The sequence below is a fragment of the Acomys minous genome (genome assembly GCF_964271855.1).
Source record: "Acomys minous genome assembly, chromosome: 19".
NCBI lineage: Eukaryota > Metazoa > Chordata > Mammalia > Rodentia > Muridae > Acomys > Acomys minous.
The window spans coordinates 34,621,629-34,635,088 of NC_140499.1; the positions used below are offsets into that span (position 1 = coordinate 34,621,629).

Here is a 13,460-nt window from a genome sequence, read left to right on the forward strand (position 1 = left end):
CTTTCCCAGATACAGTTTTTATGATGTGCCTTTTCAAAGCAGTTGGAAGTCATAAAATAGATAGAAATATATTCCATAATAAAAGTTCAGGAATGCCATTTAATTAGGCAGCATCAGCTGGAGACGGGTTGTTTCGCGATTGTTTGAACGTTTTTTTAACAGATTTCCAAGCCCTTCTCTTGTAAGAGGATGGTATGGGTGATGAGCCTCCCAGAAAAGCAGTGCAATCCACCTTAAGTAGTGCAGTCCACTTTAAGCTCATTACAATACTCATGAGAAGGGGAGGGAAGAGTTCCAGGGAGAGATACTTGGGAGAGTCTGGAGATGTTTGTGATGAGCATGACCCAGGCCTGGGAAGGCCCTACTGGCAGCTGGTCCATAAAAGCCAGGATTCTGCTCAGTAAGTACACAGGGCACACCTGGAATAATGTAGCTTGAAGTGTGACCAGGCCAAGACTAGGAAGGCATGGTTCCAAATGTCCCCTGTTTCAAGCTCACTGGTGAATCCCAGGTATAAAGGTTTAGATTTGGAGTTTTCCTTTGTTAATTTAGGTTTTACTTTGTCTTGTGCAAATCAGAAGCTCCTGGGCTTGGCGGCCATATAATAACAAGTCTGACTCCTCGATAAGTACTACTGCTTGGCTATGGCCGATCTCATATCTGTGTAATGTGGAGGTAGCAGATGCCAGCATAGGCAAAATCACACAGTGGCAGCAGGGCTCACCCACACGCATGCATTCACTCACACACTGCGCACTAGAGAACTGTCCTAGGACACTTTCTCCAGCTTAGGGGAAGGAGCCTTATGTTCACAGTGACACAGATTGTCAAGGAGGCATTAGTAGTGATCCACTCACCTGCAGAGTCGTTCATTACTGTGTGTCAGGACATCAGGCTCATGAATAGATGGCTTGATCTAATTCTCAAAAAAAGGAAGGAAAAAGCCATGAAGGTGATTAGTATTTTACAAAGAAACAGGTGATTTTCCTAGAAGCATCTGGTTAAAACATGGGCTTATTTATAAATCACATGATCTGTGTTCTAGTGAGCAATATAAATGTTGTCAGAGAGGTTTGGCTGATATAAAGAGAAGAAACGAAGATGTCAGACCCTTTGGATCCCATCGGAACAGAGTATAAGTTATGTGTGGAATCTTTCTGCTATCCCTCCTGGGACTCAGCATCCCAACTCAAATGAGTCTGTTACCTCACTGTAACACAGGGCTTGAAGCCAATTAAACTTAGTGTTTCTGACCCTCGGACTGCCAGTGTGATGACAACATGGGGGCACTCCTGCCTTGGAGGAGGGCTTTGGGGTCATCTAAACTTGTCCAAGTGCATGACTTCACAGATGCAGTGACAGGCTCTGAATCCCTCCAATACCTCACTTGAAGCAGGGGCCCAGAATCACAACTCCTATTCCTGTTCCATTCCACTGTATAATTATTTTCCCAAGCTATAAAATCTTCTGAACCACCCTGTAGGTTCTCGCATGGGTACTTTACAATCACATGCATTGTAATATCTTAAAAAAAAAAAAAACCTTTGCATTCGATTTACATCTTCCAAGGCTCTTTAAGTTACTTCCCAGCCAGAAGTTCCCACATAGCAGCTGCTGCTGGACCTCCTGTTCCAGGCCCAGGAGCAGAATGACGGCCACTCAGCCTCCTGAGTCCTGAATGAGATCATGAAGGAATGGAAGACTGCAAGCAAACAGAAGACCACAGGTGTTCCTGGCAGCACGTTCACTTGGCTTTCCAATATTAACTCCAACCCCACCCCCTTCATTCAATGGCTGCTTTTTCCCGTGTCCCTTAAACATAGCAATGGTTACTTGACTCCCCTGTAGCAGTGAATCTACTAAGGAGGCCTTGGGAAAAGCTTGAGCTTGGAACAATTTGGTGAGGAGCTAAGTGAAGCCAGATTGAATCAGCCATCTTAGAGATGAGTTTGAGCCAGAACAGCTGAGTTGAACCAGCCAACCAGAGTTCAGAAAGAACTAGAAAGGTCGAGTTTATTCAGCAGTAAGTCTCAGAGACTGAAAATATTCTAGGCATAGGTTGGCAAACAGAGACTGGAAGCTGAAGCCCTCAAGGTCGAGGCTTACAGAAGATTAGATTATATGGAGGTTAGAAGCTTCCAGGCCTAGACCTAGGGATAGCTAGAACAGAGAAAGAAATGCTCTGTGCTCAGCCCAAGCCGTGCATTTGTACAGCTTGTGTATGGCTCTCATCTACTCCCCTCCTCTGAGGAAATGAAAATAACATTTACAGATTTCCTTTCAAATGCCATGTCTACTCTGCTTTCTTTTGTTTTTACTTGCGTGTAGCATCTTATTTTCATTCCTTCACTTTTAGTCCAGGTGTGTTATAAAGGCAAACTTGAGCCTCTTATAGGCACCACGAGCCAGCTCTCTTATCTTTCAAATAATTAATTTTTTCTTTTAAAAGCATCTACTTTTGTTGTTAAATTATGTGTCTGTGTGTCAGTATGTGCACGTTAGTACCGATGTCCTCAGTGGCCAGATGTATGGGCTTCTCCTTGAGCTGGAGTTACAAGCAGGTCTGAGCTGCCAAGCAAAGTTGCTGGGAACTCAACTGACATTGTCTGTTAGAGCAGCGTGCACTTTTAACTGCTGAGTCATCTCCTTTATATCTCTTGATTGAAGAATTTAGTCAATTCCATTAATGATAGTTATTGATATGTGTAGGGATTTTCTATTGCCATTTGTTGTTTTCTGCCCTATGGGCTTCTTGGAGAGTGTCATACATGCACATTAAGTTCTTGCTCTTTTTTTGTGGGGGAAATCACAGACTCAAGGACTGTTTCTACCCTCTTGCCATGTGTTTGTCCTTGGGCTTTTAAAGGTATGTGTGTGTGTGTGTGGGTGGGGGGTGACAGTAGGAACATCCCTGTCTTACTGTTCTATTGCTGTGAGAGACACTATGACCAAGGCAACTCTCATAAACTACAATGTTTAATTAGAGGTGATACTTACAGTTTTAGAGGGTTAGTTCATTATCATCATGGAGGGAATCATGGCACTGGCACAGCACTGGAACAGTAGCTGAGAGCTTTATATCCTGATCCATAGGCAGGCAGACAGAGAGATGGAGACACCAGGTATGGTGGGAGCTTTACGACTCAAAGCAAACTTGTAGTCACACCTCCTCCAGGAAGGCCACACTTCCTAATCTTCTCCAAACAGCCCATCAACTGCGGACCAAGCATTCAAATATATATGCATGTATCGGGGCCATTCCCATCCCAACCACCACAATTCTATTCGGCCATTTTGGTGACAATGTTCTGCCCACTAATTTTGAATTTGCCATTTGGAGTACACTTGATTTGCTTCTTTTGCATCAGTCTTTCCCTGCTTTTCAGTAATTATGTTTCTCTTATTCCATTTTCGTTTTGTGGTATTTTGGGGAGAGGTTATATAGCCTAGGCTACCCTCAAATTCTGGCACTCTCCCACCTAACCCTCTTCAGTGTTATAGACATGTGCCACCATGCCTAACTTATTAAACTTATTTTTACCAAACTGTATTTGTTTCTCTTAGTTTCTCTCCTAACATGGCTATCACATAAATAATTGAGACTCTTTTGTTTGTTTAATAATAAGTTTCACAACACAATAACTGAGCAGGTACTTCTCTATTCTTCTCCCTTTAAGCTAATTTGGCTTCCTCCCAGCATGAATCCCAGCAGTACTTGCACTTTGTAGCTTTCTCTGCTCCAGCTCCTTCTACTGATGTTTCTTGGCCCTCTCCTGTGGTCGAATCCCCTACTTCCTTCTCCAGCTCTCCATCCCTTGGCTGGCAGGAAGTCGAGCCTGGAAGCAGTGTTTACACAACATTGAGACAGAAGATTCTCAGAACAAGATATGGAACCAGATATGGGGGCAGGGAGTACAGAAATCAGCATTTGAATTACACAATAACCCGATGCCTACACTACCTTCTTTTTGTTTTGTTTTGTTTGGTTGGTTTTTTTTGGAGACAGGGTTTTTCTATGTGTAGCCTGGCTGTTCTGGAACTTGCTTCATAGACCAGGCTAGCCTTGAACTTACAGAGATCAGCCTGCCTCTGCCTCCCCAATGACTATACCATATTTTTAGGCATTAAGCTCAAAGACTTACTTTTTTGTGTGATCTTTCTCAACTTCTTGAAAAACAAAACCAAAAACCTTTGTTGGAAACCCCTTATGATATTTCTCCTACTGTTTAAGCTTTTTACTATCCACTTCACAAATTTATTAATTTGAATGTTGGGATAATTCCCTAAAGCATTAAACAAACAAACACCCACAAATCTTCTATTGTTACCTTTTCAAGTTGTTCTACTCCAAACATATGGTTTCTTTAGGAATTCTATGCTTTACGAGTAATTTGTTTTATCATTTATACATCTGGGTATGTCAGTGTAAAAAGAGACTGCTTGTATTCTTTCTAGTGTTCAGTGAGAATTACTTCCATCCTATTTTACACAAGTAACTTGGTGTCTGGTCCTGTTGTGGCTGCTTGTAGAAGTTGGAGATTCTGCAAGGATTGTGCTTTCATGCTATCTGTGCTTTTTACAAAGAACAAGAATTGGCAGATACTGAGCTTGAAAATCTCACTTCCTTTTACTTTTATTTTTAACTTTTTTTTTTTTTTGAGGTATAATCTTACCACATAGGTCAGGGCGTGCTCAATTTGTTTAGCTGCCAGTCGGTGAAATTATCAGCATGCATCACTTTTATATGCTGTATTAGTCAGTGTTCTTTAGAGTCAGAGAGTGAATAAAATGAATATCTATGTATCCAGAACTTTGAGGAAGGCATGCCTTTAAGCCAGATCTTTTAGTTGGGAGGACACATCTATAATCCAGATCTTTTGAGGTGGGGAGACCCACCTGTAATCGGGGCCACACCTTCTGCTAGAAGCCTACATGAGGACAGAGAAGAAGGAAGTTTTTGTTTTTTTGCCTGCTTGCTCTCACCTTGCTAGAAAGTCCCTTCCTTCAGTGGCATTAGCACCTACTAAGGGATTTCAGTGGAGACTCTGAGACCTACTGGGTTCTAGAGTTTCTGTTCATAGCCAGCAATTGTGAGCTTAGCTAGACAGCTCCTTTTACATCATCCTAAGAAACACTGTAAGTCATTCTCTAAGCTGTTACTTTATGGAACCCTGGCTAATATACCCTGAAACTGAAAGCCCAATTAAATACTTTCTTTCATAAGTCGCCTTTGGTCATGGTGTTTTGACACAGTAAATGAGGCAATCTTATGTTTCCTTGGCTGGCTTTGAACTTGCTACAAAGCTGAAGAGGCCCTTTAACTTCTGATCCTCCTGAGTGCTGGGAATCTAGGCCTACCCCATTACACTTAGATTATTTTTTAGAAAGGGTTAATTAGTGTTTTGATTTTGTTTTTGTTTTTTAAAATCATCACATACTCTATTAAATTCCTCGTATTCTTGAAAAACCACAATTAAAGATATTTTCCAATCTGTCTTCTAATTTGCCTGCATTCAATACAAGGGGATATATATTTATAAACTATATCATTAAAAATGCAACACAAATACATTATCTTGCTTCTTTCTGAGAGAAATCTTTATATCTATATCTATATATAGATATCTGTATCTATCTATCTATATTTACCATGAAAAAAGAAGCAAAATGTTCTCTTCTTAAGAGTTTAAGAAATTGGTCCTGCTCAAACTATGGCACCAGCCAAGGACAATACATGCAGAAAACTTTGAACCCCTACCTAGATCTACCCAATGGACAGGACATTCTTCACAGTTGAGTGGAGAGTGGGGTCTGACTTTCACACAAACTCTGGTGCCCCATATTTGACTACATTCCCTGGATGGGGAGGCCTGGTGGCACTCAGAGGAAGTATAGCAGCCTACCAAGAAGAGACTTAATATCTATGAGCATATACAGGGGGAAGAGGTCCCCCTTAGTCACAGTCATAGGGGAGGGGAGTAGGGGGAAAGCAGGAGGGAGGAATGGGAGGATACAAGGGATGGGATAACAACTGAGATGTAATATGAATAAATCAATAAAATATATTAAAAAAGAATCTAAGAAATTGATAACTGGTTTTTCCTGTGTGTGTGTTGTGTGTGTGTGTGTGTGTGCGTGCATGTGCGCAAACACGCATCTTTTTTATATCATGTAAGAAATCTGAGCCGGGCATAGCGGCCCACGCCTTTAATCCCAGCACTCGGGAGGCAGAAGCAGGCTGATCGCTGTGAGTTCGAGGCCAGCCTGGTAACTGTGGGGCTACACAGGGTGACAATGGTTTTGATGGCCTTTATTTTTCAAACTTGATTCTTTTTTATTCCCTCCCTTTTTTGTAACCTAGAGCCTAGTGCTTGCTAGGCAAGTGTTCTGCCGCTGAACTAAATCTCCAACATTTCAAATTTGCTTTTTAAATTGCTTGTGTGGTATTTAGAGTAGGTTCTAATTAAAAAGGCACAAGGAGAAAGGGCAGGGCATCTATTCCTGTTCCTCACCTACTTAGGCCTCCTGAAGCAAAGGAGGCTATAAACTATTGATATCCCTCGTTATAACTTCCCTCCTCCCAACTGTTAAAGGATTTGATGCCAGTATGGGCGTCATTCAAAGACGCCTTATTTCAAACGACAGTAGGACCAGTAGGGCATGTTGGGATCTCGCAATCTTTACATCAAACCGCTTTAAAAGCAAACAGCAGTAGTTTAGAGGCTGTTAATGTTTATGGCCTAACAAGGCCAGATCTAGCCAATGGACAGAACATTCTCCACAGGTGAGTGGAGAGTGGGGTATGACTTTCACACGAACTCTGGTGCCTCATATTTGACCATGTCCCCTGGAGGGGGAGACCTGGTGGCACTCAGAGGAAGGAGAGCAGGATACCAAGAAGAGACTTGATACCCTATGAGCGTATACAGGGGGAGGAAATGCCCCTCAGGAACAGTCATAGGGGAGGGGAATAAGGGGAAAATGGGAGGGAGGGAAGAATGGGAGGATACAAGGGATGGGATAACCATTGAGATGTAACAAGAATAAATTAATAAAAAAAAGCAAAAAAAGAAAAACAAACAAACAAACAAACACAACTAACAAGGCATTTAAATCCAAGTACTTTATGACTCAGACTAGGAGTAGAAAAGGTATGAAGGGAAACCAATGGGATAAGATTTTCGTTCCTCAGAAGGTGACAAGGTTTTTTGAAAGGTTCTTTTGAGGACTTTAGCTGATCAGCGCGGCTCTGGGCCAGGCCTCCGGGAGGCTTGCCTTTACCCGACCTGGATTCCAACGCGAGGCGTCACCCGTCGTTCCCCGCCCTCGTAGGCCTGATAGCTGGAGGGACGCAGGACACTTCGCCGCTCCTCGGCCGGGGATGGGCGCATGTTAGAGGCTGGAGCCTCTCAGACACACAATCTCAGCTAGGGCCTCCTGCCCTGCAAGCCACCGGCCCGGCGCAGTCCTGGGTGGCCTCTCCGGCGCATCCAGGGCTTCCACAAGCTGCTCCTCCTCCTCCTCCTCCAAGTCCCTAATAGGGATGATGGATCACGCGGCTCGGAACGACACTCAACTACTGGGCAGTTTTCCCAACCCAGCAGAAGCTGGCCGAGCGACTCTGCTAGAGGGGCGGGGCCCTGACGGGCAACCTTACAGCCCAATAGCGTGTCTCTACCTCCAAGTGTAGGCCAATGAGGAGCGAGAGGCGGGACTTCCGCTCGCCCGCTGTTGTCGTCCCTTCTAGGACTTGCTTGGGTAGGGGTTCAGTGCGGATATTCAGTCATGAAGTCCGGGTAGCGACTTCTTCTGCGTGGCGGCGAGCCTGGATTCTGGGCCGGACTTCAGGTAAGAGCCCTTGTGTAACTCCTCAACTGTAGGCGGGGGCGATCGGGCCTGGCCGGGAGAACACACCCCCTCCGGCCTGGGTGCGGTGGCTCTTCGGCTCCGTGCTGTGACAGCAATAGGCCGGTGCCGGAGACTGGTCCTTAGCACCCCATCCTGTGGGGTTGTAGATCTGAAGTTGTCAGGTTATGCAGTTTGCTTCCCATGTTCCCTTCCAGAGGTGCCTATGGCCTGGAAAGGTACTTAGACTACTTCTCTTGGTCCAATACTTTGCTCTAAGTCCCCCAGTCCTTCGGTCGGGACTGTTTTGTGTTTGAAAAAAAGAAGAAGAAAATGCTATTGCTCGCTTCCTTCCTTTCTCACCCACTCCCCTTTCCTTCCCTAAAAGCTCAGCTTGTAGGCTTGGATGTGACCTTGCTAGGGCCACACACCGCCCTTTTGGTTGTTTGTTTTAACTAATCGTCAAAGTCTGAACTTCTGCAAGGACACTGAATCGATCTATCCCTAAGAGAGAAACAACTTTGGTAGGCTCTGCTGCACGTTCTGTGAGTGCTTATGGTAGATTGCCCTATTTTGTTCTAATCTGGCAGTAATTAATTTCCATAACTCCGATTTTGCCCTTAGCTTCAGCACCGTGGGCAGCTGCTATGGGCTGCTGTCTGACCCAAACCTGCCTGGGTGTTACTGTTTGCTGCCCTTGATGTGGCAGTTACAGTGGAATCTGCATTCCTTTCAGCAGTGACGGGAAGGCAGCTTTCTGATAATATACAGTAAAGTGGCCGTGCCTCCAAAGAGCCAGTAGAAACAGGTAATTTAAAGATTTAGGGAAGATCTTTGGAGAGTGACTCGGTCATTAATTATTTGAGACAGGGTCCCTCTGTGTAGCTCAGATTGACCTCAAACTTGCCATTCTTTTGCCTCAGCCTACCACTACTGGAACTGCAGGGTAATCAAGGCTTGTTTAAAGACAGCTTTTTGTTTGTTTGCTTGTTTTGGTTTGGTTTGGTTGGCTTTTTGAAACAGGAATTCTCTTGTAGTCTTGGCTGTCCAGATCCTCCTGCTTCTGCCTCCCAAGTGCTGGGATTAAAGGCATGCACCATCACGCCCAGCTAAAGATAGTTTTTAATGGGTCGACAAGATAACTCCAGTTCAGAGGAACACAGATTGGATTGTGGTAGTTAAACAGGAGTTGGGTGTGCAGGGCCACAGGGATTCATTAATTGATTTTTTTTTATTTTTAATTTATGTCGAAAGAGTCACTTTCAGCTTCAGTTACTTTCCTTTTTTAATGTGGGCCAACAGGAAGATGTAAAATGTATTATTGTAGATTCAGGAAAGATGAATCTTTCAAAAGACTGGCGTTTCAAATTTGAGAGTCAGGCTAGCCTTAACTCTGTGACATCAGTAACTATGGAAAGAGTTGGCAAGATGGTTCGAGGAGCAGCAGAGCTTGCTGTGCAAGCCTAATGACCTGGATTAGATTTCCAGAAGCCATGTTGATACGGAAGGGGAGAACTGATTCCACAAAGCTGGCCTCTGCCCTCCACACAAACCCTGTGGCGTATGCCTTACCTTCCAAGTCATACACATGCAGTTAAGTTCAAAAGTGAAAACAGGAAAAGTTGTGAAGATTAAATGAACTCAAGCGTATCTGCTCCGTAGCTGAGCTCCACTGAGTTGATGGTACAGAACCACAGCTTGATGTCTTGATGTGAAGTGTCTAATGTGTGAAAAGACATTGCTGCTTGTTGCTAGCATGCAGCTTACTTCCTTTTATGTTTCTACTTCCAAGACTAGCAGGTTTTATATCAGGTCTCAGGCACTAATTTCAGCAAAGTGAGGGAGAGTAGGGGTTTGATTGATAGTGATATGGCAAGATACTACGTTTTATCATTTTTATTATGAATATATATTAACTGGCTTGATAAAATATTATATGATATACTTATGTCATGTTAGCCTGAACTAAAAGGTTGGCTTTTAAAATATAAATCATGACTTTGGACATCTTAAAGTTAGGAATAATGTATAGCTGAAAGCAAAATGAGTAAATCAAAATAGTGATTTACCCTGTTTGACTTGTTACTGTACGGTGGTTTCCTGTGACATAAAAAGGGGAAGGCAGTTAGTAAGCATTACGTTTCTCAGAAGAAGAAACAGAGTTAGTAGACATGTGACTCCATTTTAATAAATCACGTTGGAGAATGATGGTTTTAAATGTATGTATTCTGTAGGTAATTTTTGGACACATATAAAACATAGAATTAAGCCCTTATGAAGATTTTGCACTGCACAAAGATTGTTTGAGAAAGAAAAAGCTGGAGTTCCAGACAGTTGCAAGGTGCCATGTGGGTGCTGGGAATTGAACCCAGGTTCTCTGGAAGAGCAGACCATTGCTCATAACTGCCGAGCCATCTCTGCAGCCTCCAGCTAAACCTTTCTTACAGATGAGAAGCTAAGGCATCACACGTGAGTTCATGCATGTAAGCGTGTGGAGTAGATGGAATTAAACTCCATCAAATCTGTCACCGAGTATATAAAGCCCTTCTCTCTGTGTCACATTCAATAAAAACAAAAACAAAACCCCACAGGGTAAGGCTAAGAAGGTGGCTCAGCGGGTAAAGAGCATTTGCTGCAAAAGCGTAAGGACCTTAGCAGCACCCCTGTGAAGATCTGAGAGTGGTCCACACATCTGCTACCCTAGCCTTGGGAGATGGTCACAGACAGGAAGATGACTGGGGCTTGCTGGTCACCAGACTAACAGAAAACCAGAGTAAGAGACCCTGTTTTAGGGAAATTAAGTGTAGTCTCGGAGACTAATATAGGACACCCTATGTCCCTCTCTGGCATTTGCAAGTATATGCGCATGTGTATATGTGCATATATTACACATATCATAACCACCTCCATCCATGAAATACTATTGGGTATTCTGAGTTTTTACTTGCTCGTGACTTTGGGTAGTTTACTTAACTCTGTGCTTATGATGTTTCAGCATTAGGACAGTTTGTAAAGCACCAGACAGAATGTGTGTAGTGAGTAAGCAAGCCTTAGTCTTCTTACATTGAGCGTGTGGCTGTTTGCATAATTGTTGGAGGAGAGTGAGAGAGGCCCTAGGAGGCCATGGCCAGAGCAAAAGTATAGAGGAAAGAAAGTCAGAGCACATTTGCCAAGGCTGTATATTTAAGGAACAGATTGTAGCGATCCTTACATATCAGATTAAAAAATTCGCATGTGATTTTTAGTTCAGACAAATCCCTCTTTTATGAACATTAATTTGAGAACAGAGGCCCAGTGGAGAAGTAGAAGCCTGGAGGTGGGAGTTCCGTGGGGTTGAGACAAAATGTGAAGATTGTAATGGAGGCTAGGTTTAAAATGTTTGAAGTACCATTAGGAATTGGCATGACTTTGGGCAGATTTCTTGGGTGGTGGTGGTACTGATGCTGTTAATGTAAATAAAGGATATTACAACGAACACATTTTAGTGTACTGATATTTAGGAAGAGACTGAATGATGGAGAATTTAGTTTTGGAACTTTAGAACTGGATGTTCAGCTTGTGGAAAGGTAAAGTAGATACTGGAAGCTCTGCAGTCCATGAACAGAGGAGTAATTCCTCACAGCATGAGGAAATGGCCCAAACTGCCATCCCATTTGCGTAAGGGGAGTGACTCAACTCCTGAAGTTCCTCAGAACTGAAATTCCTCACTTGCTAAGAATGCACTGATTGTTTTCCATCTGTCATATTTTATTAGTGTTCTGGGGTAACAGGAGTGAAAATAGTTGGAAGGAAAACACAGGCTCCTATTTGTTTTCTTTTCTTTCTTTCTTTCTTTCTTTCTTTCTTTCTTTCTTTCTTTCTTTTCTGAGGCAGGGTTTCTCTGTGTATCCTTGGCTCCAGGCTGGCCTCGAACTCACAGTGATCTGCCTGCCTCTGCCTCCTGAGTGCTGGTATTAAAGGTGTGTGCCACCATACCCAGCTTAATCTTAGATAATGGGACCTGTGGTAAGAAAGAAGGAACAAAAGCCTGGTGTGGTGGTACACACCTTTGAGAGGCAGATTGCTGTGAGTTCGAGGCCAGCCTGGTCTACCGAGTGAGTCCAGGACAGCCAAGGCTATACAGAGAAACCCTGTCTCAAAAAACAAAGACAAACGAACAAACAAAAAAAACCAATGTCTGAAAACCCTCATTAACATCAGAAAGGGCTCAGCACTAAGTAATAGAGAGCCTATAAGTTTCTTTTCTTAGCAGATTTTCTAAAGCTTACCTACAATTGCTTGATTTTCAGTTATACAGTGAACTTTGTCACTGAATTATATTTAATTCTCTGTTGTCATGTTAGGTAGGCCTGAGTAACTGTCCAGTCAAACAAAAATGTGTTTGTTGGTGAGCATGAAGAGAAAGCAGGTTTGCATATGCATCTCAGTAGAAAACATTGCTTGAATTTTGCTGCTTCCGCCTTCCTCCCTTCCTCCTCCTCTTCCATTAGCATTCTTTCACTCAGCAACACCTTTGTCATATAATGCTCTAGGCACTTAGGGAAAGTCATTTAACTAAAGGCACAGAAACTCTTGTTCTTCTGAAACTGGTCTTTTTGTGGGAGAAATGGGTACCTTTTAAATAATTGTAATTAATAATAATAATAATAATAATAATAATAATAATTCTCCATGGATAAGAATAATGATACTAGGTCCCAGTTGGTTGTATGGAGCATTTTGAAGAAAGGGATCATATCTTTGTTTCTTCTCTTTTCTCTTCCCTCCCTGTACAATGGCTTACCCTTTGAACAAAATGTTATATATATGTTGACTGTTACTCCCCAAAATCACTTTGTTATCTCCTCTAGACAAAATACATCAAGTCAGAGAGCTCTTACTGTACAGCAAATGTAGGTGTGCACTAAATGCTTATAATAAACAGGAAGAGGCTGTGCCTCGGAAGGGACCAGGTTTTGAAGAAAAGTTGTACTGTAGTGAGTATTAAGGATCATGCATTCACTTGATGACACCAAAGAGAAGGGTGCTTGGAACTGTATTTCTCGCTGATCTGGGAGACCAATGGAAATAAGGTTATTGGAGACAAAAGCATTAACATTAAGGGAATTTTGGGGTATTGTTTACCAGCAATAACAATTTTTTACCTTTCAGCTAATTTTTTCATTGATAAGGCTGTTAGATTTTTCAGGTTAAGGATCAGTTTTTGAGATGCCTCATAAAAATGATTGTATTATTATTTTCCTTTACTGACATAGATAAAGTAGAGATGATTATAAACTTCCATTGAATACATATCAAGCTAAATAACTACTTTTGGTAAGCAAAATAGGTTTAAACCAGATTTCTAGAAAATCAATATATTTCGATGTTGTTTACTAATGACTGCTGTGTACCTTTTAAACAGTACAATGTAGGTTAAAATTGCTATACAATTGCCAGCTCTTTCATGCAGAGGAAAATGAGTTGTAGTACTCTATTTAGCTTTAGTACTAGGTCATCATGGTTATTTTCTCCTTTGGGTTTTAAGTTTATGCAATACTCATTTGTGTTATTTTTTGATATGAGATGCTAGACAGAAAATGTCAGTCCTTAATTTGAAGAAGCTTAAAAAAGAA

General features: G+C 42.4%; 2 protein-coding genes across 4 annotated transcripts in view; one reads left to right on the forward strand and one right to left on the reverse strand.

Annotated features, from left to right (window-relative positions):
- LOC311590409 (rho GTPase-activating protein 20-like) overlaps positions 1–7,601 on the reverse strand; it is a 46,073-nt gene extending 38,472 nt beyond the window's left edge. Inside the window, exons 1-5 of one of the 2 annotated variants that reach the window (XM_084769350.1) lie at positions 7,287–7,601; positions 3,716–3,836; positions 2,998–3,215; positions 1,543–1,702; positions 858–922 (exon numbers count right to left, since the gene is read on the reverse strand). The gene's annotated coding sequence lies outside the window, so the exon portion shown is untranslated. The remainder of the gene's footprint in view (positions 1–857; positions 923–1,542; positions 1,703–2,997; positions 3,216–3,715; positions 3,837–7,286) is intronic. The other variant, XM_084769349.1, reaches the window with a different exon arrangement.
- Positions 7,602–7,699: 98 nt separating this feature from the next.
- RNF13 (ring finger protein 13) overlaps positions 7,700–13,460 on the forward strand; it is an 89,276-nt gene continuing 83,515 nt past the window's right edge. Inside the window, exon 1 of one of the 2 annotated variants that reach the window (XM_084769357.1) lies at positions 7,700–7,848. The gene's annotated coding sequence lies outside the window, so the exon portion shown is untranslated. The remainder of the gene's footprint in view (positions 7,849–13,460) is intronic. The other variant, XM_084769358.1, reaches the window with a different exon arrangement.